Source organism: Ammospiza nelsoni, chromosome 32 (genome assembly GCF_027579445.1).
Source record: "Ammospiza nelsoni isolate bAmmNel1 chromosome 32, bAmmNel1.pri, whole genome shotgun sequence".
Lineage (NCBI taxonomy): Eukaryota > Metazoa > Chordata > Aves > Passeriformes > Passerellidae > Ammospiza > Ammospiza nelsoni.
The window spans coordinates 3412368-3424591 of NC_080664.1; the positions used below are offsets into that span (position 1 = coordinate 3412368).

The 12224-nt window shown below is 49.4% G+C and overlaps 1 long non-coding RNA gene across 1 annotated transcript; it reads right to left on the reverse strand.

Moving 5' to 3' along the window:
* Positions 1 to 885: 885 nt before the first annotated feature.
* On the reverse strand, positions 886 to 3858 carry LOC132085773 (uncharacterized). The gene is made up of 3 exons (XR_009420272.1): positions 3731 to 3858; positions 2089 to 2205; positions 886 to 1005 (listed from the first exon to the last, which is right to left on the reverse strand). It is a non-coding gene; the product is annotated as an uncharacterized LOC132085773 (long non-coding RNA).
* Positions 3859 to 12224: the final 8366 nt, after the last annotated feature.

A 12224-nucleotide genomic window follows, 5' to 3' on the forward strand; every position in this document is an offset into this window, starting at 1 on the left:
CAAATGCTTCTGGAGCAGAGACATTGTTTGGAGAAAACTCTGCCCTGCTTTGTCTGCCACACTGCTGTCACTGCAGAGACACAAGCAGGTCTCCTCTGTGACTTCACAGCAGACACATTCTGCTGAAGGGAGTGGCTGCAGCACACTGTCCCTTAGCTGTGCCCTTCCCTGAGGTGTTCCCAAGGCTCCTCTCCAGGACAATCCTTCACCTGGATTGTGTTCTGTGTCTCTTGCTGCCAATTTCCTGCTCAACAGCCCACCTCAGTCACCTACCCGTTTGGACTGTGCTTTATACTGAGCTAGTCCTGCCAGAAAAGCAGCTTTAAACACACCTCTAAGTAGGCGCTGATCCAGATAAAGCACATCCATTCCCCTCTGCCCAGGGCCAGTCCCCTGTACATCTGGCAGCCTGAAAAATCCAACACCCCATCAGGGTCCAACACATTGTTCCAGCCCAAAGAAGTAATGCAATTTGTTCTGTTAAATCTGAAGTAATTCCTGCAGATCCTTGTCCTTCAAAGGCCAACGCTGCCACTCTGGAGGGAATCTTGTGACCCCAAGCATTTGATGGTGGCCACACCAAAGCAAGAGGTGGCTCCTCCAGCAGGAGAGGGGCAAAGGGCAATTTTGGGCCTCTGTGTCCCCAGCCTTCCTCCTATTGTTTTAGCAATGGCAGCTGCACTCCAGCACACCCCAGCAGCTTCAGCAGAGGGTATTTGTGTTGGCTTAGTGCAGATCAGGACTCCCAGTCCACCCCTCCCAGCACTTGGCAATGACAGCAGGACCTGGACACTGAGGTATTTTGCTGCAGGCAAGCCTGTCACAAGCACACACCCTCTTCAAACTTCATATGAAACAGAAAGGAAAAGAGCAGGAAAAGGCTACCTTTGGGCGAGTCTCACTCCTGTCTAGAAATGGGCCAATTCTGGGCAGAATACTCCCCCCAGTGTTGGCCTCCTTCTTCCTGCTGAGAAACTTCTCCCTCTGAAACTTAGAGGGAAGCAGCTGAAAGGCAAAAATACACCAGCTAGAGCCTCAGATATGTGCTTTTTCAGAAAGGCTTTTCTTGAACGAGTGACACTGGTGAATAACTTGTGATCACAGCCACTAGGACAGCCCTGGGAGCCCTGGAAGTTTCCTGCTGAAATACTTAGCATCAGTCAAATAATAAGACAGAGTGGAACACACATAGTCCAGCCACATGGCTCTGTCCCATTGGCTTCTCCGTGACTGGATGGGACATGGTAGGGGATTTCTGCTCTTTGGGCATTTGTTTCCTCTTACGTTTCTTTGGATTGAGGCAGTGACCTTTCCAGAGAATGGGGAGGAGCTCTCAGAACTGCCTGAACTCCATCCCTGCACAGCACTCAGAACTCACAGCAAGGAGGTATTGCTGCTGGCTGAGTCCAAGAGATGAAAGAAAACAAAGTTGAACCAAGAGTGAGGTGCACAGGAATGTCTCTAGGTTTTAGTTCTCCCTGTTGATTGTTTTCTCTGTCTGGGCTGACAGAGCCCTCCACAGAAGAAAACAGAGGCATCTCCTTGACAGAGCCTCAGCAGTGCGGCATCTTCAGCCAAGGGAGCTGCAGACAGCAAGGGGCCTTTGTGGCCCTGGCTCCAGTGCTGCCTGTAGGGCTGGATCTGTGCCCGCACAGGAGCTGGGAGAGAACAGCTGCTTTGGAAGCTCTTCCAGCTGGGACCAGCCATGGCTCTCAAGGCTTTGGGCAGAGTATGAACTTCCCCCCGCCACATGCCCAGGTGCCCAAGGGCAAGATGGTCAGAGCAGCACAGGTGAGTGCCCAGCCTGACAGAAGGAATTCCTGTGGCAAAGGGAAAGGGACAGAACACATGCCCAGGCCTTCAGCTGTACATTGGTTTCACTTGGCTCCGCTGGCACAGCCAGGCAAGACACAGCTGAAGCATCCCACAGTGTTCCCTATTGCACCAGGACAGCCCCAGCAACAGCAGCACAGCACAAAGGGCTGGGGAAGGGCTCTGCAGCTTCACAGCACTGCTGGACAACAGGGGCAGGGAGAGCAGGGACACCAGGGCAGTGCCAGCCTTAACACAGCCCCAGTGGGTACTCACAGTAAAAGACTTCAGTCCTTTCCTGGACAAAAGACGAGGTGTTGTTGTCTTTTCCGGGAATCCAGACGCCATTTCCAAGGGAGGATGTCGCAGATGACTGACAATGCCTCAACAAAACTGGAAGGAGCAACAATGGAACTCTGAAAATCCAGAACCCAATTCATGGTACATTCAAGGCATATACTGGTGCTAAAAATGTTACATTACTTGAAAGTAGCTAAGTGCTTGTTTGGTGTAAATAGCTAGTATAGTTAGACCTCTAGTTGGACTTTATTTGAACTATATGGCTACTTTGTGCAATTCACAGATGGATCATACTGAAACCTGGAGCTCAAAAGCTGAACATTAATAAGAGTTGGAACAGACAAAGTCATAGCTTAAATATTACTTAAAAATAGCTAGAGTGGGCCTCCTCTTCTTTAGGCTAAAGCACCCCTGCTCTCTCAGCTGGTCCTCACAGCTGAGAGACTAATGAGAGACTGGAATGTTATGGCTAATGGCTTAAATGTCATTATAAAGGACTTGCTGCCCATTGTGACAAAACTGTATAAAGAAGCTGCGACCACTCAAGCCCACCCTTCCCTGAAAATGCCTCCTGACTGGAACTTGGCACTGTGAGTTAAGCTGCCTAAGGGAACTTGAGACAAGATCAAGGTGACACTACTGTCCCATTAGCTCAGGTCTGGGGAGAAGTAAACAAAGCTGAGGAGTAAAACCTATCTACAACAAAGCCAAACCCAGCAGCTGTCCTGAAAATCAGCCCTGTTTGGGTTCAGGCTGGGGAAGTCATACCCACAGACTCTTCTGCTGAGGCCAGGTTTGCACACAAATCTCCCAGCAAAGACCTCCACAGTGCCTCCAGACCCATTCCTGAAGCCTTGCACCAGACAACTGCAGGGCATGCAAACTAACAGAACAAATCTGAAAATCCAGAACCCAACTCATGGCAGACTCGAAGGATATACGGGTGCTAAAGATTTTGTATTATTTGACAGTAGCAAGAGACAGACTCCAACTTGCCCCACCCCAGGGAGGTACCTGGGCAGTCCCACCTTGCCCAAATCTGCATTAATCCATTGGAGTTTTACATTTTGCCAGACCTCACCACAGAGAAGACCAGAAGAGGATTTAATGGTATGCTGATGGCATCCATGGAATGGTGATATTTTCTACTAAATCTGTCTCTGTCACTCTCTTTCTCCACCCCTTCCCAACCCTCATCCCCCTCTCACTTTTTCTTTTCTTTCTCTCTCTTTCTTCCTCACATTTACTGTTCTATAAAATCCAGATTATTGACTTTGGCATATTTGCACCTCAATACAGAGGCATCCCCCTAATAATTTTAATCACCAGATGATAAAAACCCACTGAAACTTGAACAGGACTTATTCACCTTTAAGCAGTTTAAACAATTACTATAGGAAAAAAATGCATAGACTAGTATATTTAGAAGATGTTGCATTTCTTCAGTGAAAAAAAGCACAATCAGTAGAGCATTTACTGTTCATCCTTTCAGGTGTACATGTCACTGAACTACTGTGCCAGAAGACCGGCATGATCACATCCTGTATTTCCCTTTGGCATTCTCTTTCAGAGCACACATGAAACAAAACCAAAAAGTTCAACTTTAGTCAGTCTTTACCTTCAAATGAAATTCAGGACTCCCTAGCAGAGACCGATGCTCTGCACGCTGAGGAACTTTTCGCAGAGGCCAATGCTCTGCACCTTTAGGAATTCTCTGTGCAGAGCAATGCTCCGTGAACAATTCCCCTGGCGAATGGCCCGGTGCAGCCGCCTGCAGGAGCCCAGGCTGCGCACACCCAGCCAGGGCCGCGCTCTCACACGGCTGAGGCCGCGCCGCTGTCACAGGCGCTGAGGGCCCGGGCGCGTTTACCGGGCAACCGCGGCACCGAGTGCGGGGCCGGGCGGGACCGGGCCGGGCCACAGGGATTTGCAAAGGAGATTGGCACTGCAGCGACTGACTGCAGTTTGGGGCTTCCCAAGAGTCTTTCTGTAAGTAATGAAAGGTTAAAATGTGGGGATAAAGGCACCGATGTCAGGTGTATACATTGCTCTTTGCCGCACTAGTATTCTACCCTGGCCGGAACAGCAGGAGGGGCTGAGGGAGCTGGGAAGGGGCTCAGCCTGGAGAAAAGGAGGCTCAGGGGGAACCTTCTGGCTTTGCACAACTACCTGACAGGAGGGGACAAGAGGCTGCTGCAAGTTCAGGCAGCGCCGGAGCCGCGTGGTTCCCCCTCTCCTCCCCCGCTCCGCCTCTTCCTCCCTCCCTCCTCCTGCTCCTCCCCCACACCCGGAGCCCCCGCAGCCCGCGGGAGGGGCAGGGATGGAGCCGGGACAGGTCGGAACGCAGAGAGGGCTGGGGGGATGCCAGGAGTGGGAGTGACTGGGCTGTACTGGGATCATTCTGGGTGACTGAGTTCTACTGGGATCATCCTGGGATCACACTGGCAGTGAGGAGGAGCAGCGCGATGGCTCCAGCGCTGGGGCTGGGGGCGCTCCTTGGGGGCCAGGGGGAAGTGGGAGGCCCGGCACGGGGACCCTGAACCGCAGCTGCCGGCACGGGGACCCCCCTGTTCCCCTTATCCTGCACAAGGCTCCCCCTGAATCCCCCATTTCTGGACATCAGGGCTCCCTGCTTCCCTTCTCCTGGCCATCCCATGGCTCCCAGACTCCAGACTTGCTGTGGGCTTGACCCTGAGATGCCCTGGAATGCCTTGGTCCCCCAATCCTGCCTTTCACAACCCCCAGCCCCAGCTTTGTGCAAAATCAGAGACCCCCTGAACTCCTCGTTCTCAAACATCCCGGGTATCCCCACCCTGGTCCCCCCTTTTTGGGAAATCCTGGACTCCCCTTTCCTGGGCTCAAGGACCCCCTGGAACTCCCTTCTACCTCTCCACATCCCTGCTCATGTCCCCTGTCCCTCAGCTGTGCCCTGTCCCTGTCCCCTGTCCCTTGGTTCTGTGGGGCCCAAGGTGGCAGCAGGAGCCAGGGCAGCCCCAGGGGAGAACAACCCTGAGCCCCAGCTGGGCCAGTTTCCCCCAGGTCACTCCCAGCATGGGCCCTGTGGCTCCCAGTCACTCCCAGCATGATCCCAGTATGATCCCAGGTGTTTCCATTCACCCCTACTATAGTTTCAGGCACTCCCAGTATGGTTCCAGTCCTTCCCAGTATGATTCCAGTATGAACCCAGTGACTCTCAGTACAGTGCCATTTGCCACCAGTATGGTCCCAGTCACTCCAAGTCACCCAGTATGATTTCCAGTCACTCCCAGTAGGATTCCAGTCACTCCCAGATACTCCCAGTATTATTCCAGTAACTTCCTTTATGGTTCTTTTGTGATTCCTGTCACTCCTGGTCTCTCCCAGTACATCCCAGTTGTCCCTAATGTGTTTCCACTCACTCCCAGTTGCTCCCAGTAGCTTCCAGTATGATTCCATTTGCTCATAGACACTCCCAGTCACCTCCAGCATGATTCCAGTCACTTCCTGTATATCCCAGTTGCCCCAACATGGTCCCAATTGCCCTCAGCCTGCCCCTAGTCACTTCCAGTATGATTCCAGAAGGATCCCAGTCACCCTCAGTGTGGTGCCAGTTGCTCCCAGTATGATCCCATTTGTCGCAGCATAGTTCCATTTCCTCCCAGTGTGATCCCAGTTGCCTCTAGCACAGACCCACTCCCTCCCAGTATGATCCCAATCTGATGCCATGATGATCCCAGTTGCTCCCAGCTTGGTCCTAGCTGCTCCCAGCTTGGTCCTAGTTGCTCCCATTTCCTCCCAGTGTGATCCCAGTTGCTCCCAGTGGCCCCTGTGTTATGTTTTGGAATGGGAGGAAATTTAGGGAAGTGATACAAAGTTTTTTGTGGATCTGACAGTCTGTTGACCTGCTGAAAAGTTAGACATGCTTTTGTGAAGCACACATGGTAAAGACCAAAAAATTCAGAAACTTTTCTTTTCTTTGTTGGTCGGCAGGGAGGTGCTGGGTTTGGGTTTTGGCTTCAGCTCTGTGTCTCGGCTGGGCTGGGCTGGGCTGGGCTGGGCAGTCTTGCTGCAGGCTGGGCTTCTTTTCTATTTTCTGGGTTTCTTGCTGGCTTCTCTCTCCATGGGCTCTGGTTTGGCCAGGCTGGGCTTCAGCAGCTGCTGGGCAAGGAGACAGGGGAGGCTGTGGAGCTTTAGCCAGAGCAGGGCTGACTGTGGCTGTGAAGATCTCGCCGTCAGGCTGCTGCTTCTTCTTGTGAGCATGGCTGAGATCAGAGACTTCTGTAGCTGCTGTAGAAAACTAAACACTAACTATAAAGCTGTTCTGAACACAACTGAGCCACAGCTTTCTGTTACAAGTTATTGGTGAGTTAGGTAGGCTTCAGGCGTGATGTTAACTTTTTCAGTACTTCAATCTTCTTTTGAGTGAGAGAAAAGAACAAAATGCAAGTATATTGAAAACAAGATGAAGATGCAAGTTAATAGTAATTCCCAGATGGGAGGGGTGAGAAGATGCTTTGTTTTTAGAGCTGAAATACTCTTGTAAGATATAAAGAAAAAACTCTTTTCCCTTATAACACATAAAACTCCAAGGAAATGAAAGTGTTTGAATTGATATTAGGTAAAGTGTGGGATCTCAGCACCTCAGGACTGATGTGCAGAGTGACTGAGACCACCCTTGGGGGGCTCGGGAGTCCTGGAATGTTGCCAGAAGTGTCTGGTGGCTGGGCTTTGATCCTACACGGGAGACGACACCTGTATGAGGATGGGAGGATTTCACTGGGGTAAATGGTGAAGGGATAAGTTAATTAGAGTGTGAAACACAAGGTTTAAGATTTCTGTACAGGGGGGTCTAAAGAAGTAAGATGGAGGAATTGGGGCGTGTCCTGTCCTTCTTCTTCTTCTTCTTGGCCTCCATCTTCTTTGGTGATGTTGGCACTTTGGGGTTGGTTATTACTAAAAGTGCACTGGTCAATAAGGGCAAAAGGTATTGGGGAAAATTGATAAATATTGTATATGTAATTTTGAGTGTAAAGATAGGTGACCGCCCCGGGGGCGCGCAGTGTGCTCATGGCTGGCTTGCTGTGCAGACCTCTGTTGGGCTGAGAGAAAATCTTTTAGATAAACAACTAATAAACACTGAAGACCGAGAAAAAACCTGAAGCCTCTTCTCGTCCTTTGAAGCGCGGGCTGTCCAAGGCCACCCCGGGCCTTTCCAGGTTTTAAAACAGCCTAGAAACCGACAGTAAAGGCTTCTACATTAAAGTAAGCAGATGTTGAAATAGCTGTAATCCCATGAGAAGTTTGTACAAAGAAAGAGCGTAGTCTTGTGCTTCTAAAAATGAAGATCTCTGCTCCCAGAGATGAAGAGGATTTTAGAGATAGATAATGAGAACTTTTGCCTTTGAACAGCTCATCTTTAAAACAATACCCCATCAATCAACATAGCACATCTCCAAGCTGTGGGAAGGCTTGTAGAAATAAGAAAGATTTTATGATAGCAAGGTTCCCCTGGCGGTTGTTATTCATGACAAAATTGAGAACCATGAGAAAACTGTTTTTTCCTTTTGTAGAAAAGTCTCCATAACTTTAACAAGAGGGACTTCTCTCCCTAAGTGAACTAAAAAATGACTATTTTAGAGGTAGTAAACTGACTAGAAATCTTAAGTTTAGTATCTTTACATTGTCAGTGAGAAAGAAAAAATTGTGGGGAGAAGTATTCTAAAAAGTTTGCTTTCATTCCTACTACCTTTTTTTTTTCTTTTAGTTACTATTAATAAAATTTTTCTTTCTACCCTTTTAAAGTTTTGAGCCTGCTTTACCTTTCTCCTAATCCTATCTCACAACAAAAAATAAGTGTATTAGTAATTAACCACACCAAACCCACGACATTCTTTAGTCCATTAGCCAAAAAAGCCTCAAAATTAAATAGATCTTAAATTAGCAAACCAAAACCACGACACCCTGGCACAGAGCCAGTCACTCCCAGTATGATCCCAGTATGAATGCACTGTGATCCCAGTCTTCCCCAGCACAGTCCCAGTCAATCCCAGTTGCCCCCAATGTAGACTCAGTGACTCCAGTCGCTCTCAGTGTGTTCTCAGTCATCCCCAGTATGGTTACAGTCACTCCCAGTATATCCCAGTTGGTCCCACTGTGATCCCTGTTGCCCCAGTTCTGGCCCTGCTGAGTCCCAGTGTGCTCTGATCCTGCTCCCAGTGGGTCCCAGAGCTGGGTGCAGTGTATCCCGGTGTATCGCAGTGTATCCTGGTGTATCCCCGTGTATCCCACTGTATCCCGGTGTGTCCCAGTGTGTCCCAGTGTATCCCAGTGTATCACAGTGTATCCTGGTGTATCCCGGTGTCCCAGTCCATCCCAGCCTGTCACAGTCCGTCCCAGTCCCTTCCCTTCACTGGGAGTGACTGGGATCCTACTGGTGGAAAGTGGAACCTTACTGGGCCAAGTGGATGTGACTGGGAATGACTGTGTGTGTGCTGAGGGCAACTGGGATATACTGGGAGTGTCTGTAACCATACTGGGGGTGACTGGGAACACACTGAGAGTCCCAGAGGGTCCAAGGACACCGTGGTGACACTACAGAACCTCATGGAACCAAGGGGATCATTGTGGCACCACTGGAGCCTGTGGAACCAAGGGGCCTTGGTGACACAGCAGGGCTTCATGGACCCCAGACACCATTATGGCGCTGTGGGGCCTGATGGAACCATGGAGACCATTGGGACCCTTCAGGGCCTCGTGTCACCAAGGGGGCATTATGGCACCTCAGGGACACATGGAAGCAAGGGACCATTGGGTCCCATGGAACTGAGGGAACATGAAACAGGCCTGGCTGGCTTGGCCTCCCAGGGGCCACCGGACAGCTCTGGCTGGTGTTGAAATGTCAAGGGCTGCCTCTCATCAGCTCCTGGAGCACTGCGGCTCTGTCCTTTCCTTGCTGTGAAAACAACTGTCAATCTCTTCTAAGTACCCATGGCCAGAATTGGGATTTCAACTCCAAATTTTTCCCATAGGAATATTGCCAGGACAAGTCTGGCTGGCAATGGTTTCAGGAGAGTCACCTCCCATCTGTCCCCAAAACACTGGGGAAGGCTCCGTGCTTTCCTCCCTATGAGAAAGAACTGTCCTACTTCTCCAGGCACGCATAGCTGAGATTGGACTTCCACCTCCAGAATTCCCTATATCCAAAGACTGCTCCTAGACAAAATCTGCCATTCCTGACAAGTCTGGCTGGCCTTGGCCCAGTGACACTCTCACTTGCCTTCCAAACACTGAGGCTCTGTGCTTTCCTTCCTATAGAAAAGAACTGTCCTTCTCAGCCAGGTACCCATGGCCACAATTGGGATTTCACTTCTAGCATTGCCTATTGTGACAGACTGGAGGAGATTGTTGGCTCAAAACATTTCACGTGCTTGGGAGGAAGGGCAGGTCCAGCCTTGCCCTGCCCTGTAAGCCCAGCCCTGCCCTGCCCTGTGACCCCAATCCCCCCAGAGCCCCTATCCCAGCCCAGCAGTGGCTGCCAGTCCCTGGCACAGCACAGGCAATGCTCCACAGCCATCTCTGCAGCCCCCAGCCCAGCTCCTGAGGGACCAAATGAGCCCAAGGACCACCCATGGGAAGGGCCCAGGAAGTCCAGGGGGTATTGAAGCCTGACCACAAGGCAAGCACACATCTTGACCCTACCTCCTCCTGGAATTTCTATCTGAACACTGCTGCAATCTAGGAGTTGGTAGCTGTGTGTGTGCTTCTCTGTATCTTTTTTGTCTTTCTCTCTTTCTAATTCACTCTTCTTGTAAATTTTGAGTAACCTAAAATTGAACAGGCTCAGAGTTAGTGAAGTTGAATGGGCCAAGTCAGTGCTTTGAGAAGTGTTTTTTGTTGATTGAATGTCATAATAAACCTTTTGCCAAAGTTTCTCTGATTTTCTAAAGTTCCCAGTAAAGGCTGTTTTGTTGTTTTGAGCTCCTGAGAATCTCTTGTTGGTATTTCTCCAGAGCATCCAACTCAGAGTACAGAAACAGCTGTAATTCCTTTTAAATGTCTCCTTGAGAGATTTTTTTGGGGGATGGGAGTCAGGGCTTGTCTGTCCTGCTTGGCACAGCCCAGCAGGGCTTTCCCAGCCACACTCCACACTCCATTGCCCAGCTGAAGCTGCTTGGTGCCTCTGAGTTGTGCTGTCCCAGCCCCAGGGACACTCTCCTTGTCTGCCCATTCCCCCACGGTCTCTGGGCAGGGATGGCCTCAGTGGGGGCTGCTGACATCCTCAGCACCTTGAAGGCTGCTGCTGAATTTTCCTGCTCCAGAGGCTTTTTCAGCCTTCAGCTCTCCAGTGCAGGAATTCAGTGTCCCAGGGCTAAATAACATTCAGAACACCTTAACAAGCCAAGCCTCTGGGAATAATTAGATTTAGGTTTTCAAATCTTTTGTGGTTAATTGGGCAGATTTCAGAAATGCATTCAAACAGAATATATTTTATTTAAAAAAACAGTGAGAAAAGATTTCTTAGGTCCCATTTAGGTTTTTCCCTGTTGATAAATTGATATGTGCAATCTCCAATTGACACTGAATCCAAGTGAACTTCCTCATGAATTTGAGTAGATATGAAAATCAAGACCCTTCATGGCTGACAATCAATCACACTCTGTCCCTACCCCCACCCCACCATTTCCCCCATCCAAGGCCTGGCACTCAGAGCAGCCTTGTGCAAATCTGAGCTTCCTCCAGCCCAGGCTGCACCTGCAGCTTTCAGCTCCTTGGCTCCAACTCCCACCTGCTTTCCTTGGAGAAGGAGCTGCCTGAGACACAGAGGGACATTATGAATCAAAAAAACATGGCCATTAACTGCTTTATACCAACACAGAGTAATGGCAACCAAAATGCACTCAGACCAGGGTTTTTTCCACTCTCTTTCAAGCCTCGCGCATTAGGCACCAAATTTTGTCCTGGTTTAGGGCAAATTTGGGAGAAAACCTCCAAAGGGGCCCCTCCAGAAAGCAAACCCACATTGCCCCTCCCCACAACCAGGTCAGGAAGGATTCCCTGGAGAGAAGTGGAAAGAACCTGTTTATTTAACAGGCACAGCACCCCCAGCACACAAAATGAACAATACAGGGTGACATCACTCTTTCACCAGTCTGAAAAAGATGACAAATTCAGAAAGCCTCTCTTGGGGGCGGTCGCTCTGTTATCAGTCCCTCAGGTGCTGGGGTAGCTGCTGCAGCCACAAGGTGCAAACTCTTGGTGTTTCCCAGGTCCCAGTCCAGAGCAGGTTTGAGTGGTTCTAAAAAAAGGAAAGGAGAAATAGTACAGGGAAAAATTCGGACTGCTTAGCTAAACTAATTAATGAACAGAAGCAAAAGCAAGAGCAAAGCAGGAATAAAGCAGAAGCAAGAGCAAAGCAAAAAGCCAAGCAAAAAGCAAAAGCAGCACCATGTACTGCCCTGTCTCTGTGTCCCGCCAGCCGTGGGGGAGTGGCTGAGAGCAAAACCAAAACAAAACTTCGCTCTTCAGAGCCAGTCTTGAAAGCACAGAACATAGTATCCAGCATAAACAGAACAGACAACTGGGGATACAAGCGTCCTAACATCACCCTAGGACAGCAAAGTTATTCCAAACTGCCCCCCAGCAGCTCCCTCCTCACCGATGCCATCTGCTGGGGCTGTGCCAGCTTCAGGAGATGCCTCCAGGGCCTGCATTCCCTGTGTGAAAAACGCATATTGTATGACTGGCTTTTAACAAATATTAAAATTAATATTATATGTGTTGTGTTAAAAAGTTATATTGTACTAATTTTCTTAAGTAGTGTTTTAAATCTAGTTTTAGGTTATAACATAATGTTAAAATAGAAACTATGCTATGTAAGATACTTTTTTAAAGAGAGGACTTACAGTGAGATAGCAGCCACAGGACACCTAAATCTTTCAGAGAAAGAGAATTTATTGCTCTCTTAACAGAAGAAACGAACTTCTTCTTGCCTGCTCAGCCATGAAGATGCCGTCAGCATTCAGAGGAAGAAGTTGACACTGACCAGACAGAATCCTGTGTTTGAATAGAATTTATGCATCATGGATGAGGGGTATGAATATGCAACAGGTTATTGTTTTTAAGGGTTAACCCTC